The 18,988-nt window shown below is 40.7% G+C and overlaps 1 protein-coding gene across 23 annotated transcripts in view; it reads left to right on the top strand.

Annotated features, from left to right (window-relative positions):
• LOC120094358 (uncharacterized) overlaps positions 1 to 18,988 on the top strand; it is a 380,216-nt gene that overhangs the window by 23,992 nt on the left and 337,236 nt on the right. For 12 of the 23 annotated variants that reach the window (XR_015627469.1, XR_015627474.1, XR_015627471.1 and 9 more), the window contains one exon: positions 17,463 to 17,588. The gene's annotated coding sequence lies outside the window, so the exon portion shown is untranslated. Of the gene's footprint in view, positions 1 to 13,220; positions 14,417 to 17,304; positions 17,589 to 18,988 lie in introns of those variants that run through there. The other 11 variants (XR_015627455.1, XR_015627456.1, XR_015627461.1 and 8 more) reach the window with 2 other exon arrangements.

Below are 18,988 nucleotides of genomic sequence, written 5' to 3'. Positions count from 1 at the left end.
TATTAGTTTGAGTGTGTCTGGTTTGATGTGGAGGTCCTTGATCCACTTGGACTTAAGCTTTGTACAGGGTGATAAGCATGGATCGATCTGCATTCTTCTACATATTGACCTCCAGTTGAACCAGCACCATTTGCTGAAAATGCTATCTTTTTTGCATTGGATGGTTTTGGCTCCTTTGTCAAAAAATCAAGTGACCATAGGTGTGTGGGTTCATTTCTGGGTCTTCAATTCTATTCCATTGGTCTATCTGTCTGTCTCTGTACCAATACCATGCAGTTTTTATCACTATTGCTCTGTAATACTGCTTGAGTTCAGGGATAGTGACTCCCCCTGAAGTCCTTTTATTGTTGAGGATAGTTTTAGCTATCCTGGGTTTTTTGTTATTCCAGATGAATTTGCAAATTGTCTGTCTAACTCTTTGAAGAATTGGATTGGTATTTTGATGGGGATTGCATTGAATCTGTAGATCGCTTTTGGTAAAATGGCCATTTTTACTATATTGATCCTGCCAATCCATGAGCATGGGAGATCTTTCCATCTTCTAAGGTCTTCTTCAATTTCTTTCTTCAGTGTCTTGAAGTTCTTATTGTACACATCTTTTACTTGCTTGGTTAAAGTCACACCGAGGTACTTTATATTATTTGGGTCTATTATGAAGGGTGTCGTTTCCCTAATTTCTTTCTTAGCTTGTTTCTCTTTTGTGTAGAGGAAGGCTACTCATTTGAGTTAATTTTATACCCAGCCACTTTGTTGAAGTTGTTTATCAGCTTTAGTAGTTCTCTGGTGGAACTTTAGGGATCACTTAAATATACTATCATCTGCAAATAGTGATATTTTGACTTCTTCTTTACCAATCTGTATCCCCTTGAGTTCCTTTTGTTGTCTGATTGCTCTGGCTAGAACTTCAAGAACTATATTGAATAAGTAGGGAGAGAGTGCGCAGCCTTGTCTAGTCCCTGATTTTAGTGGGATTGCTTCAAGTTTCTCTCCATTTAGTTTAATGTTAGCAACTGGTTTGCTGTATATGGCTTTTACTATGTTTAGGTATGGGCCTTGAATTCCTATTCTTTCCAGGACCTTTATCATGAAGGGGTGTTGAATTTTGTCAAATGCTTTCTCAGCATCTAATGAAATGATCATGTGGTTTTGTTCTTTCAGTTTGTTTATATAATGGATCACGTTAATGGTTTTCCGTATATTAAACCATCCCTGCATGCCTGGGATGAAGCCTACTTGATCATGGTGGATGATTGTTTTGATGTGCTCTTGGATTCGGTTTGCCAGAATTTTATTGAGTATTTTTGCGTCGATATTCATAAGGGAAATTGGTCTGAAGTTCTCTTTCTTTGTTGGGTCTTTGTGTGGTTTAGGTATAAGAGTAATTGTGGCTTCATAGAAGGAATTCGGTAGGGCTCCATCTGTTTCAATTTTGTGGAATAGTTTGGATAATATTGGTATGAGGTCTTCTATGAAGGTCTGATAGAATTCTGCACTAAACCCATCTGGACCTGGGCTCTTTTTGGTTGGGAGACCTTTAATGACTGCTTCTATTTCCTTAGGAGTTATGGGGTTGTTTAACTGGTTTATCTGTTCCTGATTTAACTTCGGTACCTGGTATCTGTCTAGGAAATTGTCCATTTCCTGCAGATTTTCAAGTTTTGTTGAATATAGGGTTTTATAGTAAGATCTGATGATTTTTTGAATTTCCTCTGAATCTGTAGTTATGTTTCCCTTTTCATTTCTGATTTTGTTAATTTGGACACACTCTCTGTGTCCTCTCGTTAGTCTGGCTAAGGGTTTATCTATCTTGTTGATTTTCTCAAAGAACCAACTTTTGGTTCTGTTGATTCTTTCTATGGTCCTTTTTGTTTCTACTTGGTTAATTTAGGTCTGAGTTTGATTATTTCCTGCCTTCTACTCCTCCTGGGTGTATTTGCTTCTTTTTGTTCTAGAGCTTTTAGGTGTGCTGTCAAGCTGCTGACATATGCTCTTTCCTGTTTCTTTCTGCAGGCACTCAGCGCTATGAATTTTCCTCTTAGCACAGCTTTCATTGTGTCCCATAAGTTTGGGTATGTTGTACCTTCATTTTCATTAAATTCTAAAAAGTCTTTAATTTCTTTCTTTATTTCTTCCTTGACCCGGTTATCATTGAGTAGAGCATTGTTCAATTTCCACGTATATGTGGGCATTCTTCCCTTATTGTTATTGAAGACCAGTTTTAGGCCGTTGTGGTCTGATAGCACGCATGGCATTATTTCTATCTTTCTGTACCTGTTGCGGCCCGTTTTTTGACCAATTATATGGTCAATTTTGGAGAAAGTACCATGAGGAGCTGAGAAGAAGGTATATCCTTTTGCTTTAGGATAGAATGTTCTATAAATATCTGTTAAGTCCATTTGGCTCATGACTTCTCTTAGTCTGTCTACGTCTCTGTTTAATTTCTGTTTCCATGATCTGTCCATTGATGAGAGTGGGGTGTTGAAATCTCCTACTATTATTGTATGAGGTGCAATGTGTGTTTTGAGCTTTAGTAAGGTTTCTTTTACGTATGTAGGTGCCCTTGTATTTGGGGCATAGATATTTAGGATTGAGAGTTCATCTTGGTGGATTTTTCCTTTGATGAATATGAAGTGTCCTTCCTTATCTTTTTTGATGGCTGTTAGTTGAAAATTGATTTTATCTGATATTAGAATGGCAACTCCAGCTTGCTTCTTCCGACCATTTGCTTGGAAAGTTGTTTTCCAGCCTTTCACTCTGAGGTAGTGTCTGTCTTTGTCTCTGAGGTGTGTTTCCTGTAGGCAGCAGAATGCAGGGTCCTCGTTGTGTATCCAGTATGTTAGTCTATGTCTCTTTATTGGGGAGTTGAGGCCATTGATGTTGAGAGATGTTAAGGAATAGTGATTATTGCTTCCTGTCGTATTCATATTTGGATGTGAGGTTATGTTTGTGTGCTTTTCTTCTCTTTGTTTTGTTGCCAAGATGATTAGTTTCTTGCTTCTTCTAGGGTATAGCTTGTCTTTTTATGTTGGGCTTTACCGTTTATTATCCTTTGTAGTGCTGGATTTGTAGAAAGATATTGTGTAAATTTGTTTTTGTCATGGAATATCTTGGTTTCTCCATCTATGTTAATTGAGAGTTTTGCAGGATACAGTAACCTGGGCTGGCATTTGTGTTCTCTTAGGGTCTGTATGACATCTGTCCAGGATTTTCTGGCCTTCATAGTTTCTGGCGAAAAGTCTGGTGTGATTCTGATAGGTCTGCCTTTATATGTTACTTGACCTTTTCCCCTTACTGCTTTTAATATTCTTTCTTTATTTTGTGCGTTTGGTGTTTTGACTATTATGTGACAGGAGGTGTTTCTTTTCTGGTCCAATCTATTTGGAGTTCTGTAGGCTTCTTGTATGCCTATGGGTATCTCTTTTTTTAGGTTAGGGAAGTTTTCTTCTATGATTTTGTTGAAGATATTTACTGGTCCTTTGAGCTGGGAGTCTTCACTCTCTTCTATACCTATTATCCTTAGGTTTGATCTTCTCATTGAGTCCTGGATTTCCTGTATGTTTTGGACCAGTACCTTTTCCTGCTTTACATTATCTTTGACAGTTGAGTCAATGATTTCTATGGAATCTTCTGCTCCCGAGATTCTCTCTTCCATCTCCTGTATTCTGTTGGTGAAGCTTGTATCTACAGCTCCTTGTCTCTTCTTTTGGTTTTCTATATCCAGGGTTGTTTCCATGTGTTCTTTCTTGATTGCTTCTATTTCCATTTTTAATTCCTTCAACTGTTTGATTGTGTTTTCCTGGAATTCTTTCAGGGATTTTTGTGTCTCCTCTCTATGGGCTTCTACTTGTTTAATTATGTTTTCCTGGAATTCTTTAAGGCATTTTTGTGATTCCTCTCTGTAGGCTTCTGCTTGTTCTCTAAGGGAGTTCTTCACGTCTTTCTTGAAGTCCTCCAGCATCATGATCAAATATGATTTTGAAACTAGATCTTGCTTTTCTGGTATGTTTGGATACTCCATGTTTGTTTTGGTGGGAGAATTGGGCTCAGATGGTGCCATGTAGTCTTGGTTCCTGTTGCTTGGGTTCCTGCGCTTGCCTCTCGCCATCAGATTATCTCTAGTGTTACTTTGTTCTGCTATTTCTGACAGTGACTAGACTGCCCTATAAGCCTGTGTGTCAGGAGTGCTGTAGACCTGTTTTCCTGTTTTCTTTCAGCCTCTTATGGCGACAGAGTGTTCTGCTTTCGGGCGTGTAGTTTTCCTTCTCTACAGGTCTTCAGCTGTTCCTGTGGGCCTGTGTCTTGAGTTCACCAGACAGGTCACTTGCAGCAGAAAAGTTGGTCTTACCTGTGGTCCCGAGGCTCAAGTTTGCTCTCGGGGTGCTGCCCAAGAGCTCTCCATGGCAGCAGCAATCAGGAAGATCTGTGCGGCCGTTTCCGGGAGCTTCAGTGCACCAGGGTTCCAGATGGCGTTTGGTGTTTTCCTCTGGCGTCCGCGATGTGTATGCAGAGTGCAGTCTCTTCTGGTTTCCCAGGCGTGTGTGCCTCTCTGAGGGTTTAGCTCTCCCTCCCACGGGATTTGGGTGCAGAGAACTGTTTATCTGTTCTGTTTCCTTCAGGTTCCGGAGGTGTCTCAGGCAGGGGTCCTGCCGCTCCTGGGCCCTCCCCCACGGGAGCCCAGAGGCCTTATAAAGTTTCCTCTTGGGCCAGGGATGTGGGCAGGGGTGGGCAGTGTTGGTGGTCTCTTCCGCTCTGCAGCCTCAGGAGTGCCCACCTGACCAGGCGGTCGGGTCTCTCTCCCACGGTGTCTGGGAGCAGAGAGCTGCTGCAGGCCGGGATCCGCGGGTGTGGGACTCCCGGTAAACACAGGAGGTGCCCGGTCCTAGAGGAATTCTGCCTCTGTGTGTCCCGAGATCACCAGACAGGTCTCTTGCAGCAGAAAAGTTGGTCTTACCTGTGGTCCCGAGGCTCAAGTTTGCTCGCGGGGTGCTGCCCAAGAGCTCTCCATGGCAGCAGCAACCAGGAAGATCTGTGCCGCCGTTTCCGGGAGCTTCAGTGCACCAGGGTTCCAGATGGCGTTTGGTGTTTTCCTCTGGCGTCCGCGATGTGTATGCAGAGTGCAGTCTCTTCTGGTTTCCCAGGCGTGTCTGCCTCTCTGAGGGTTTAGCTCTCCCTCCCACGGGATTTGGGTGCAGAGAACTGTTTATCCGTTCTGTTTCCTTCAGGTTCCGGAGGTGTCTCAGACGCAGTGGTCCTGCCTGTCCTGGGAATCTTATTAATCTGATAGCAAAGTAGGAGTGATTTCTGATCAGCCACTGAATGTCAGAGAGGGAAAAGGGGGTGACAAGAATGCCAGGTATTTTCCTAGGGTTTGCAGGGCTCTATCCTTGCCAGTTTTAATCATGCTGATGAGTGCATTTAAAGTTCAGGGTGCACTACCCATTGGGGTATGGAGCCATTCCATCACCCCTTGATGTTGGTATAGGGTTCCTATAAGTGTAGGGGAGGAGTTAAAGATAAGGAGCTGTATGGGTATTGCTGGGTTATATCTAGCAAGAGCCATATCTTTTAGGGCTACATTGACAGAATTTAGAGCTCAGATTGCTTCCAGAGACAATGTTCTTGGGGACGAGGGCCTTCTAACTCCTTTTAGGAGGTTAAAGAGAGCTTGAAGGGTGCTTGTGGGAAGGGGGAACCAGGGTCAAAGCCAATTGAGCTTGCCGAAAAATCTCTGGAGGGAGGCAAGAGGTATTAGCTGGTCCTTAAGCTGGGAAGGGGAGGTGGAAGTGTCTCCCCATATTAATATATCACCCATATAGTGGTATATATTGAGTTCTTTGTCTAAATAGGGTTTTAATGTAGTGGCCACAGCCTACTGGCAAATGGTTGGACTGTTAGCCATTCCCTGTGGGAGGGTAGACCATTCATATTGTGGGACTGTTAATGGAGGGTACTGAGAATCCAAAGCATTTGCAGTCTTGGGGGTGGAGAGGGATGGAGAAAAAGCAGTCTTTTATATCTATTGCTAATAGGAGTATATTGGCAGGGATGGCTGAGACATGGCACAGCCCTCTTTGAGGAGAGCCCCAGACTCCCATGGTTTTGTTAATTGCCCTCCAATCCTGTAATAATTTCCATCCTCCTGAGCTCCTTTTTATAGAGAACACGGGTGTTCTATGGACTGTGGGAGGGGGGTGTGTGTTGTAGCACCAGCTGTTATACCCGCTGTGTGAGGGCTTGATAGAGGTCACTGTGGGACCCAGATAGCTTCATTGGAGAAAATCAAGGCAGGGTGTATTAAAACTAACAGTGGCCCCTAGAATTGGGGGTGATTTGAGGGAGGGTTTTTTAGGGTCTCCTTGAGTATTACTTTCTTTATAGGTAATATCGTCTATCTTAATGTGGTCTCTTTCTGGTTGAGTGGTAAGAACTACCTCTAAGGCTTTTAAGATATCTCTCCCTAGAAAATTGGTGGCTACTTGAGCCACCAGGGGGCAGATGAGGCCAGTAGCTCCATCCAGGTCTTCCCACCTATAGGCCTGTTTGGTAATGAATGCATGCGTACAAGGTACTTCCTATGCCTAGGAGCTGGGGCCCAGGGATCAGTTCCCAGTCACTTGGGGTCTATTGCTGTCTTAAAATTGTCCCATCTGTTCCAGTATCAATAAGACACTTGAATGGTTTATTATTTATTTTAACGGTTAATTTGGGGTGGGAGATTTCTGAGATGCTGGACCCCCATAAGACTTCTATGGGAGTAGTTGTCCCTCTTACTGTCAGGGCTGAGGGCCACCCTGTCTGAAGTTAAAAGGCTCCAGTGGCTCACCATCCTTATTATAGAGAGTGGTATAGTATCTCCTCCAGTGAGCATTGCACACATGCGGTGCACAGACTTACATGGGGGCTTTTAAAACACCTTTATTAACAAGTAATAAAGTTATAGAACTAAAGAACAACATGTTTGAATCTTGAAAATTATAGAGAAGAGTTTTAAAGTTTTACAGATACACTTCACTTATTTTGCATACACAACTTATTTCCACTAATTTTTCTTTTATACTTTATTTATTTTTATGTGCCTTGATGTTTTGCCTGTGTGTTTGTCTGTGTGAGAGTGTCGGATCCTCTGGAACTGAAGTTCCAGACAGCCTTGACTGAATTGAGCCCCAGTCCTCTGGAAGAGCATCCAGTGCTCCCAACTGATCCAGCTCTCCAGTCCTCCGCTAATTTTTCTCATGACCATTATTCATCAGGATTCTTCCTTCCCAATTTTTGTCATAGTGTGAAGTGGCTCTGCTCTTGAAGCCCAGCTCTCCTCTCTGCCAGATGGATTCAGGCGCATCTGGGAGGCTTGCTAAGGATAGGTATTCTAGGAAGAGAGAATGAACATCCCTGTGCAGAATCTTAGTCAAAGACAGGAAGGACAGACAGACAGACAGACAACTAATTCAATATGCTTGCCCCAAAGGTAAAAACCAGAGTCCCTATACTAGGGATACTGAAGGGTCAATGTGGGAGGAAACAGATGGATTGTGGATGAGACTGAAACAGAAGTGGCAGAGTGACATCAGTGAGTTTGTAGCTTGAGGAGAGGAGAGCCACGGCTGTCTCAAGAGCAAGCAATAACACTTGAGGATGAGGTGCAGGCTGTGGTGGAGAGAAGCTTCCCTAATATTCTGTACCAGCTCTTTACTGAGCTCCCTACAAGAACTGAAAATTATTGTCCATCTAAGCTTGCTTATGGCATCGTGAGGCTTGCCACACGTGAGGATGGGCAGGTTTTGGGGTTGAACTGTGTCCATGGGTATCAGCAAGCTGAATGGTGATAGAGCAGGCAGAATTCACAAGGGCATACGGGATCCCTTGGACGGAAGGAGATGGAAACAGACGTACCAAAGCGCAGGAGGAAAGACTTGTCATCTCTCTCTCTCACTCTTCAGTCTTCGCGATCAGGGTGATGTGAATCATTTACATTTTGTGTCACCATTTGTTGTGAACGTTTGTGGTTTCGAGTGCTGGTTTGTATTTATTTTGAGACAGAATGTTTAACACACCTTGCTTAGTGTATTTAGAATAGCTAAAGATCAAATGAACTATTTAGCTTTCATGAAATAAGGTGACCAATGAAGCCACAAAACTGTGTGGCAGAGAATAAAGGATCTTCTAGGGTCACACCAAGGTGTGAACACGCGGGACATTGCAAATATTGGCTTATTTCATGTATTCTAGTCCCTCCAGATGAGTCAATCAGTTAAGCTTCCTGTCACCCAGTTTGCAATCTTAGAGGAAGATCATGTCCCCAGAATCATGAGAGCATGCGCGCTGCATATCTTTGCTTTGTTTATAAATTGCTGTCTACCCTCCTGAGAAAATGCTTGCTAGAAAAGTCTTTTTAGAAAGCAGTTCATTTCTTTCCCCAAATTGTTTGAAGAACATTGTTTCTGGATTTCACAATGCCCGAAATATATTTCCCTTGCCACACAGGAAGAACTTTGTTTCTCACTTTGAGTGTGTGTGTGTGTAGCTGTTATGAGTTTGAGGTAAGATGCATGTGAAATGTTTGGGTGTTTGGCAGATGTAATGTACCTATCATGATTGAAAACAGACAAGAACCTCATTTTTCAGACCGCTCAGTGTTCTGTATAAAGCATTTTGACCTATACCATCAATTTAGAATTACAGTGCTCCACACTGAAATTCACTAAAAGTTTGCAAGTCCAGAAAAAACTCTTTTAATGCCTTTCTTCTTTACTAGAAGTAAAGTTTAGATGCACCTTTTCTGGGGATTTCTCTCCAAATGGTTATAATTAGCTGAGTAGGATGAAAAATGTTTGTTGATTGATAACTGCTGCTGTACTGAAGATGAGGACTATGCAACTCACAGATGACCCTCAGTCCTATGTTACTATGATCACATTTACAAAACTATCCTAGCCTTGTAGATAGAAGACCAATCACTTAGTACCTGATACTTGCCTCTTCCTCCCCTGACTGGTCTTCATCCTCTTGTGCCAGGAGCATGGTATTGCCAGTGGGGCACATTCTGAAATCTAAGAGAAAATGGTGGATTTTTTTTTTTACATAGTTTGTGTTTGGTAGAATATTTGTGTGATGTTCAGTCGGTTCTGAGTATGGGCAAGATTTTGTCAGATATTAGAACATGTGTGGGTTCTAATTAGCACTCTCTATGTCAGCTTGTCCTAGATAAGGTCAGGAAAATGAACAGCTAGAGATCATAAGGTCTTATTCAGCCTTTTGTGGTGCTTAGTGTGTGGGGTGTGCGGTGGGAAAAAGACAGTTTGAGGAGAAAAAGTCAGAATCAGACTAGGAGTTAATATTCTCAAATATGAGGCTGGTTGTTGTGATAAAAATTTAAAAGGGGTGGAGCTGGTTCCCATGTACCCTGGCGGTCACTAGTTCTGGCTCCCATAGGCCATTGGAACTATCGCTAATTTATCTCAGATTAGTATCTCTCCCAGCAGCTCTCTGCTAGCCACAAACTCTCTGGTTCCAGCTACCCAGTAAAATCAGGGCTCTAGAAGTCCAGCAGTGGCTGGCCTATTGAGGCTTCCTGCCACGGACTCTGCCCACACTCCCAGCAACTGTACCCTGGTAGTTAAAGTCTAAACTCCCAACTACCCGGTAAAATTAAGACTCAACAAACTGTAACCCAACAATCAGATATATATCTTAATTCACAATACATCCACACAATAAACTTACAACCAGTTGATAAGGATATAAACTGCCCATGTAGATAAGTTGGCCTACAGAAATGCATCTGAGCTACCTTGGCAATTCAAGACCACCTGGATCTGGGTCATCTTTCCCTGTCTCGGTCTTGATTCTCCTTCCTTCTCTTTCTCTCCCACCTTACAGAAGCTTTGTCCTCGCCTTATTGTTTTTACTGTCCAGTCGTGGCCTTGACCTAACTTGTCTGCCCTCACCTGCATAATGACGTCACCCTGCAGCTGGTCTCACTGACATCTGTCAATGCTCCTCTCTTCCCACTATTGTGGTTTTCAGAAGAACACATGATCACATGCACACTATACCTCAAAGATTTAAATGGTAATCCATAAAGGAATACTAACGTTTGTAAAATAAAAAATATATTTAGCAGAGTGTTAATCTTAAAAGGGCTTAAAAATGAAAGAATTATAGCTACTTCCTAAAATTGAAATATTTTCTTTTAAAAAAGTACTTTACACCCTCTCACATATACATATTCAGGCAACACACCAATGCACATAAAATTGAATAAAAATCTTATTTAAAAATGTACTTTTATTATTTGATATTATAATGTACCATTTCCCGTTTTCCCCCCTTCTTCCAAATCCTCCCACCGTTCCTCCTTCCAAATCCATGTCTCTGTCATCATTAACTGTCGGTATCGGACAACCACATGGTGCATTCTTCTTTGGGGAAGACAGTTTCTCCTGCTTTCAGAGTCCCTTAGGTGCCCTTAGCTCTCTGTGTAGAGATGAGGCTTTGTTGCCTTTGCCTCCACTCTGACATTTCTGTGGTTGTCCTTACTCAGCTCATGTTTAGGCAGCCATGTTGGCGATATTTTTATGGGTGTAGCTTCTGATTACCAGAAAACCCAGTCTTACAGCAAATTCTTCGGTCCTCTGGCCCTTAAGAATCTTCCTACCCCTTTTCACAATGTTTCCTGAGCCTTAAGTGTAGGTGTGCTTGGTAGATTTACCTGTAGGAACTGGGCTCCACGACTCTACATTCTGACTGGTTGAGTTTTCTGTAATGTTCTCTGTCTGTTGCAAAGGGACATTTCGTTGATTGTGGGAGTGGACTACACTTATCTGTGGGTATGAGGACAAACATTTAGAACATACGTAGGGACTGTACAGGTTGTAAAGTGGTGATTCAAGGTTTTCTCCCAATACCTTATATGCACAGCAATGTGAAAAGATGCTCTCACTACCACAGATTTTAACATCTCAGGTTAGAGAACATTCTGTGGGAAGAAAGCACTACAGTGTAAAAGATGAGCTTTTTCCTACCCACCCTTGCTCTGAATAATGACACAGAGACATATTTATTTATTAACTATAAGCTTTAGGTACAATAGGTGGGCAGATTTTAAGCTATTCTAATCCAACAATACTGTGCTGGCCCCCTTCCTGCAGTGTGGCCATTACCTGCTATTGCCTGTTCATCTCTTTATTTAACAAACAAGGAAGTGATGGAGAACAATGTTTACAGAATACTGAGTCAGGAGATGCTTCATAATATTGCTAATAGCAAAGTCTGGACGGCAGCCAGATCTCTGCCAGTACACAGTGTGCAAGCACGTCCTCCACATCGCCCCCTTTTATCCAAGGTTCTTTCTCTTACAATAATAGACTATATACAATAAGCACAATTACGAAAACTATCGGGTAAGGATTGTTTTCACAATGTCTAGTTCGCTCGTATTTGGCACACTTGGAGAAAGTACTTTATTCTACCTTGGTGAGTTCAAAGTTCTATACTTCTCAATTTCTCTTATAACTTGCATTAATCAGCACAATATACCTTTTTAGACCTTACATTATAAGCCTATATTCTAAACAACTTAAGCTTTTGTGTGAGACTCTAACTATGCAGTCTTCAACCCCATCAGAGCCCTGAAAAGGAGTAAATGTTACCTGAGTGTGCAGGAGACTGAGAAGCAGCAGCCTCTGAAACTGGAAATGGCTGGCTTTATGGCTATCTGGACAGTCACCCGAGGTCTCTCTATGACATTGGAGCATCATCTTTGGTCTTCTGGCACAGTATAAGGCAGAGGATTTGTGAAACAGGAATATTGAAGGACTTGTATAAATGGGCTCAGCGGTCGACTTCCTTTGTGTCCCGCTTGTTCCCAGCTTGGGCAGCTTTCTGTCAGCAGTAGAAGCTAGAGCTTTGAAGTAGAATAGGGGTGCTGCCAGGAACAGTCCTATCTCACTGTCAGGAAAGTACTTTATTCATAAAACATCTTTAAATGCCATATCCTGTAGATCTCTGAGGTTTTTGAAGACCACTTATCTACGTATAGTATATCCGAATAGGTAAACATTACTTGTGTCTAGCTATCTACCATCTGTTTAACTTTGAAAGCATCTGTAAGAGGCAAAATAAAGCTTATTTCTGTAATTAACTAAAACAGTTCCTAATATGCCTGCAAGTTTGATTGACTGACTACTAACTTTCATTTCTTAATTATCCTGTAATAGTAGCTTTCAAAAGCTATTTTACATTTTCTTATTGGTTATTTTCTTTATTTACATTTCAAAACTTGTCACCCTTCCTGGTTTCCCCTCCTTGGCAAACCTCCATCGCATCCCCCTGCCTCTGAGGGTGCTCCCTTACTCTTACCTCCATCCCCACCTCACCTCCCTAGCATCCCTATACACTGGGGGCATTGAGACTCCACAGGACCAAGGGCCTCCCCATTCCATTAATGCCAGACAAGATAGTTCTCTGCTACATATATAGCTGGAGCCATTAGTCCCTCCATGTGTACTCTTTGGTTGGTAATTTAGTCCTGGGAGCTATGGCGGGGGAGAGGGAATGTGGTTAGTTGATATTGTTGTTCTTCCTACAGTGTTGCAATTCTCTTCAGCTCCTTCAGTCCCTTCCCTAACTCTTCCATTGGGGTCCCTGGTTGGCGGCAAGCATCCTCATCTGTATCAGTCAGGCACTGGCAGAGCTTCTAGGTTCCTGTTAGCAAGTGCTTCTTGGCATCGGCAATAGTGTCTGGGTTTGGTGTCTGCAGGTGGGATGGATCCCAAGGCAGGAGTGGTCTCTGGATGTTTTTTCCTTCAATCTCTGCTCTCCTCTTTGTTCCTGCATTTCCTTTATACAGGAACAATTCTGGGTTAAAATTTTTGAGATGAGTGGGTGGCCTCATCCCTCAACTGGCGGCCACGCCTATCCTGGATATGGTCTCTACCGGTTCTCTCTCCCCTTTATTGGGTAACTCAGCTAATGTCATCCCCGTGGGTTCTGGGAACCTCTTGCTTCTCTGGCATCTGGAATTTTCTAGTAGCTAACCCCATTTCCTCATCTTCCACTGCTTCATACCTCTGTTCAATTTCCTGGCCTGTTGTACTTCTCCCCTGTAGCCTTCCTTACCTGATCCTTCCCCTCTTACTTCTCCCCTTCCTCTCTCCAAGTGAACACATACCATATGTGTTCTTTTGTGACTGGATTACCTCACTCAAGAAGATATTTTCTAGTTCCACAGGCAAATATAAAATACCTTCGTATGACTAACCAAACAAGTTAAAGATCTGTATGACAAGAACTTCAAGTTTCTGAAGAAAGAAATAAAAGAAGACCCTCAGAAGATGGAAAGAACTCCCATGTTCAGAAATCATCAGGATTAATATAGTAAAAATGGCCATCTTACCAAAAGCAATCTACAGATTCAATGTAATCCCCATCAAAATTCCAACTTAATTCTTCTCAGAGATAGAAAAAGCAATTCTCAAATTCATCTGGAATAACAAAAAAACTGGGATAGTGAAAACTATTCTCAATAATAAGAGAACTTTTGGAGAAATCCCCATCCCTGATCTCAAACTATACTACAGAGCAATAGTGATAAAAACTGCGTAATATTGGTACTGAGACAGACGGGTAGAATGGAATCGAACTAAAGACCCAGAATTAAACCCACACATCTATGGTCACATGATCTTTGACAAAGAAGCCAAAACTATCCAGTGGAAAAGAGACAGCATTTACAACAAATGGTGCTGGTTTAAGTGGTGGTCAGCATATAATCTAGAGAAAGTGGGAAAGAAACTTGATCACATTGGCACAGGGGAAATTTTTCTGAACAGAACACCAGTGGCTCAGGCTCTAAGATCAACTATAGACAAATGGGATTTCATAAAATCAAAAAGCTTTTGTAGGGCAAAGGACTCTGTCAATAGGACAAAATGGCTACCTACAGACTGGGAAAAGATCTTTACTACCCCTACATCCGATAGAGGGCTAGTATCCAATATATACAAAGAGCCCAAGAAGTTAGACTTCAGAGAACCAAATAAACTTATTATAAATGAGGTACAGAGCTAAGCAAAGAATTTTCAACTGAGGAATCTCGAATGACCAAATTTAGGAATTTCACCTAAAGAAATGTTCAACATCTTTAGTCATAAGGGAAATGCAAATCAAAACAACTCTGAGATTTCACCTCACACCAGTGAGAATGGCTAAGATCAAAAACTCAAATGACAGCAGATGCTGGTGAGGATGTGGAGAAAGAGAAACACTCCTCCATTGTTGGTGGAATTGCAAGCTGGTTTTAAATTGCTGAGTAGTACTCCATTGTGTAGATGTACCACATTTTCTGTATCTATTCCTCTGTTGAAGGGCATCTGGGTTCTTTCCAGCTTCTGGCTATTATAAATAAGGCTGCTATGAACATAGTGGAGCACGTGTCTTTGTTATATATTGTAACTTTTTTTGGGTATATAACCAGGACAGGTATAGCTGGGTTCTCAGGCAGTACTATATCTAATATTCTGGGGAACTGCTAGACTGATCTTCAGTGTGGTTGTACAGGTTCCAACATATAACAAGAACACATGCTTGTACACTACAAGCTGAAACAGTCTGTGAGGTTGGACGATTTTAGCTTTGAAGTTATCTTGGATGCAGTGACTGAGGCAGTCTGTGAGGCTGGGTCACCTGGGCTACTTGTCTTATCGTCATTGATTACTGGTCCTTTTGTTCTGGAAACATACAATTTTAAATGTAATATATAGTTCTGCATTAGCACATGTATGGGATGCGCAGTGTGCACAGATCAGGTAAAGATGATTTTCTGCTCCGTTTGAGCAGGTGAAAGGTATCAAACTTTGTAAGTCAGTATGTATTGTATTACCCAGCAGTAACATAAATATTCACCCATGCCAGGTGGAAGAATGCCATATAAGAAATGAGGACTCTGTAGCCAGTCAGATAAACTGGCTACCCAGACAATTTTATGTCTTAGCCAGCCTCAGAGCTGTTCCTAAGCAGAGGAATCAGTATACATCATCTGTTTTTGTTTTTGTTTTGTTTTGCTTTGCTTTTTTTGTTCCTTTTTGTTTCTTCCTTTGTTTCCACAGCCAAGATTTTCAAAAGATCTCCCTGGGTCAAATCTAACCTTTATTAATTTTGATAGAATAGGTAGGTTTTTCTTCTCCTGTTGAAACAAAGACAAAACCTCTCCCCCAACACATTTTCTCCCTTCCATTCTGAAGTTAAGACATCCGTAAAATAAATAGGTTGGTTTAATTCAGCAGTTTCATTAATAATCCGATGTCTTTCAACAGCTGTTGTTTTTGTTTTTTGCTCATTAGTATTTAAAATATTTAAAGTCAATAAAGCATTTTGTAATCTATCTTTTGAGGGTCATTGTTATCCCTTTCTACTTATTAAGTATTTCTTTGAAAGTATAGTTAGATCTTTTTACATGTTTGACCTGTAGAATTTTAAGGCATATCTGTAACATGTTCTATGCCATAATATCTAAAAAAAAAAAGTTGCATTCTTCTGGATACATATGTATCCAGCTTTAATCTGCAAAGGCATTTTTAAGATAGCAATCACTTCTAATAACTGTGCAAACTTAAGAATTTTCTATCCTTTTAGGAATTCAAGGCAAAAATCCATTGGAATTCTGAATGTATTTATGGTATGATACACATATTTTAATTTTCCAAACTGAAGAACATAAGCTATTGCATGTCATTGCTCTAAGATGGCAACCAGCATAATATTTATTCTTCACTCACCATACAGACCTTCATCTAGTCATTGATCCTTGGCAATATAAATATAATCTCTAGTCTGATTATGTTAGTTTATAGCTGAAGCCTCTTTTACATTCTTATGGGCTGCCATTCTGTAATCTCATCACAAGGTGGAGCTCTAGGTTCCAGATTGGATTACTCTGAGGATCCCTTATTCTAATTTAAAGAATCCTCTAATCTCTCATTCAGTAATAATGTAATCAAAGCCTATGTATTCAAAAATTGTAGAAAAAATGATGTTCTAGAAAATACATAATAAAAACCTTATCTGATTTTCATAATGTATTTTGATCATTTGCAATATTTACAGTATTTTACAATATTTTTGTTCTATTAATTTGGCTTCTCATTTTAAATAGCTACTAGAATATAACTGACTACATAATTGTACATTTTATATACATATATAATGTAATATATTATATATCTTAATATATAATTAAGTTTAAACTAGTATTTATAAAAAGAAATGAAACCAGTAAAACTTGTAAATATTAAAAACATAATAAAAACAAAAATATGTATTCCTGTAGTCACCACCATAATCAATAAATATTTTATTTATTTTTTTGTTTTTGTAAAAGTTTTACATAACGGAACAAATTATAATCTTATTTATACCCATTTTCTCTTTCAACTAACTTTCCTGGATCATCATAAAAGATTCCTCTGCCAACTTTATGCTTTCTTTTTTCACTTCTTTGATAACCTATTGGGTCCAGTGAATACCGTTCATATGTACATGGGCAACAACTGGGATAATTCTCCCACTGAAACTCAGCGTGATCTGACTAACGAAATCTCTCACTGTGTTCTCATTTATGTTTCCTTTCCTGGGTTCCCTTTCACGGTTTGAGAATTGTCAGGGATGTTATGAGAATCATACCTATTTTTAGTCAGACCTTCAGGTTATGCAAACTTTTGCCATTATAAATAAAACACTACTCAACTGCTTTTAATTTGGGCATGTGTTTTTATTTTTCCCAATTAAATACCTAGTCTGGGAAATGGGAAGCCTATGGTCAAAGTGATCATGACTAACTGCTAAGTATTTTGTGCTAACTCCATGCGTCGAGCTCAAGTTGCTCTACAATCATTCACTAAATACCGGTGGTATGTAATGGTACTGGATGCCAGGGAATGATACGGAAATTAAATTGGAAACAAATGAAGAATCTCGTAGGTGGAACTTGTCAGAGCTGGAGGTCAGCAATGGGTAAGCTGGGTCTCAGGAAATATGGAACCATAGTGTAGACATTGGGCGGGGACGCAGAGAAGCTTTCATGTGTGAAGGTGGGTGCTGTTCAGTATTTCTGTCTGTTCAAAATTGGATATAGGAAGGGTACGACTATTAGGCGAAGGAACAGGGTAAGCTGGGTCGGTCAAGTGGAATCCTGAATGACACACTCCAGACTTTTGTGTGACTGTGACACCTGGAAGAAACAAAACATGATTTCTTTGGCTTATGGTTTGAGAGGGCACAGTTCATGTTTGTTTTCTTGTGCTTGTACAGGACACCACCACAGCAGTTTGCAGTGTGTGGCAGAGGAGAGCTGGTCACCTCATGGCTAATTCACATCAGAAACTCAGAAGGGAGTAAACATGGGACAAGATACTTCATGAACTTGCCTTGTGAGACAGTGCTAACACCAGCTATTTCCCTCCACCTAGTTTCCAGTCTCCTCAAACAGCGCCACCTGCTGGACAAGCCTGCAAACCACATGTCTCCCAGAGTATTTATTGAACAGGTGGACAAGCGTCGTTGTTAGTGATGCCTTTGCTCCCTCACTGCCAGAGGTAGGTGTTTACAATTGTTTGCTGATTTCCTTGGCAAGTGCCTTGTCCATGTCCACAGCATATATTCTTTTAGACCTTATGTGTGTTTTATGTCATTTCTGCTGTGTTGTGAGCTAGTAGGGTCTTGGCGCTTCATTGCCCGCAGTTCCTGACACTTATTAGGACATTAGAAAAATAGAGTTTATACAAAAATGAAGAAATGAATGGCGATGAATGAAAAAGTTCATGAAAAAGTCCTTATCACAGACCTATGGAACCGTTTTTGTAAAGGCACATTAGAAATGAGTATTTCTCTACCATCCCTGGGTCAGGCATACAATTTTCTTATGAGCCTGATTTATTAATTTCAATTGTTTTTATGATCAATACTGATTTCACGGCCTCATTGACTCTGGAGAGAGCTGCATGGATGACTGAGGTAGTCGAAATGAATAGATCCAATGTGCTGTGGAGTCCTTAATTTTCTGGTAAAATTGGTCTTAGGATTGCAGTACTGAAAAGATTGCTTTGCTTAAGAGAAGCTAGGAATCTTTATATCTTTTGAGCTACCTATTTTGTCCATATATTGATAATGCATTTTTTAATGAGTGTTTTCTGTCATGCCATATCTCATAAAATTTTATTGTCTTCACAATCTTCATTTGTACATGGTTAAATAGCCCAAAAGTCCGCCTTTATGAAAACATGGTAATTTGCTCTGATAATAAATGTATTTATCTCATTACCTATTCACTTTTTAATGATAAAATGAATACATAATGGGAAAGGAAGTCTGAAAAATAAGGAAAATAGTTAAGAAAAATGGGGGGGGGGACCACAAGCAATTTATGAATGGCATGGGATCTTTATCATTAGTCAACTGCAATTAGAGAGCAACAATCCGTTATACAAACCACACACTTCTGAGGATGAGAGGACACGGCAGATAATCCTGCCAGCACAACAGGTGGTGTGGGAGTTGTCCCAGACAGAGAGAAAGATTATCTTCCTAGTTAAAATGCTCTCTCCAAAGCCTTTAATTTAGGTTATTATCATTTCATATTTCTGCCATCTAGGATGCTAATTAATAGGTCTAGAAACCTCTTTTTAGCTCCTTAAGATTTAAAAAAATGCTTCCCAGGATACTTTCGTAATTTGAGAAATATTGTAGTATATCAAAGGAAAAATACTACTTCAAACTGTGTAGTAGTCAGAACGCCATGAAGACATGGTGAGCTAAGTTGTTTCGGTGTTTTGGTCCTTTCCCCATGTATGTTACAAATCGATGGCTTGTGGTTGGCTAGAATGCCTAAGATAGACTGGAGCATGGACACTGGAGTTCAGATCTCACACACCCAAGTATAAAGCTGGGCCCAGACACACATAGCCAGTGTGACCCTGGGAGTAAATGCTGTGGGCTT

This window comes from Rattus norvegicus, chromosome 8 (assembly GCF_021556685.1).
Source record: "Rattus norvegicus strain SHRSP/BbbUtx chromosome 8, alternate assembly SHRSP_T2T, whole genome shotgun sequence".
Lineage (NCBI taxonomy): Eukaryota > Metazoa > Chordata > Mammalia > Rodentia > Muridae > Rattus > Rattus norvegicus.
Note: the sequence above shows the minus strand (reverse complement) of the source record. Positions and strands in the feature narration are given on the sequence as shown.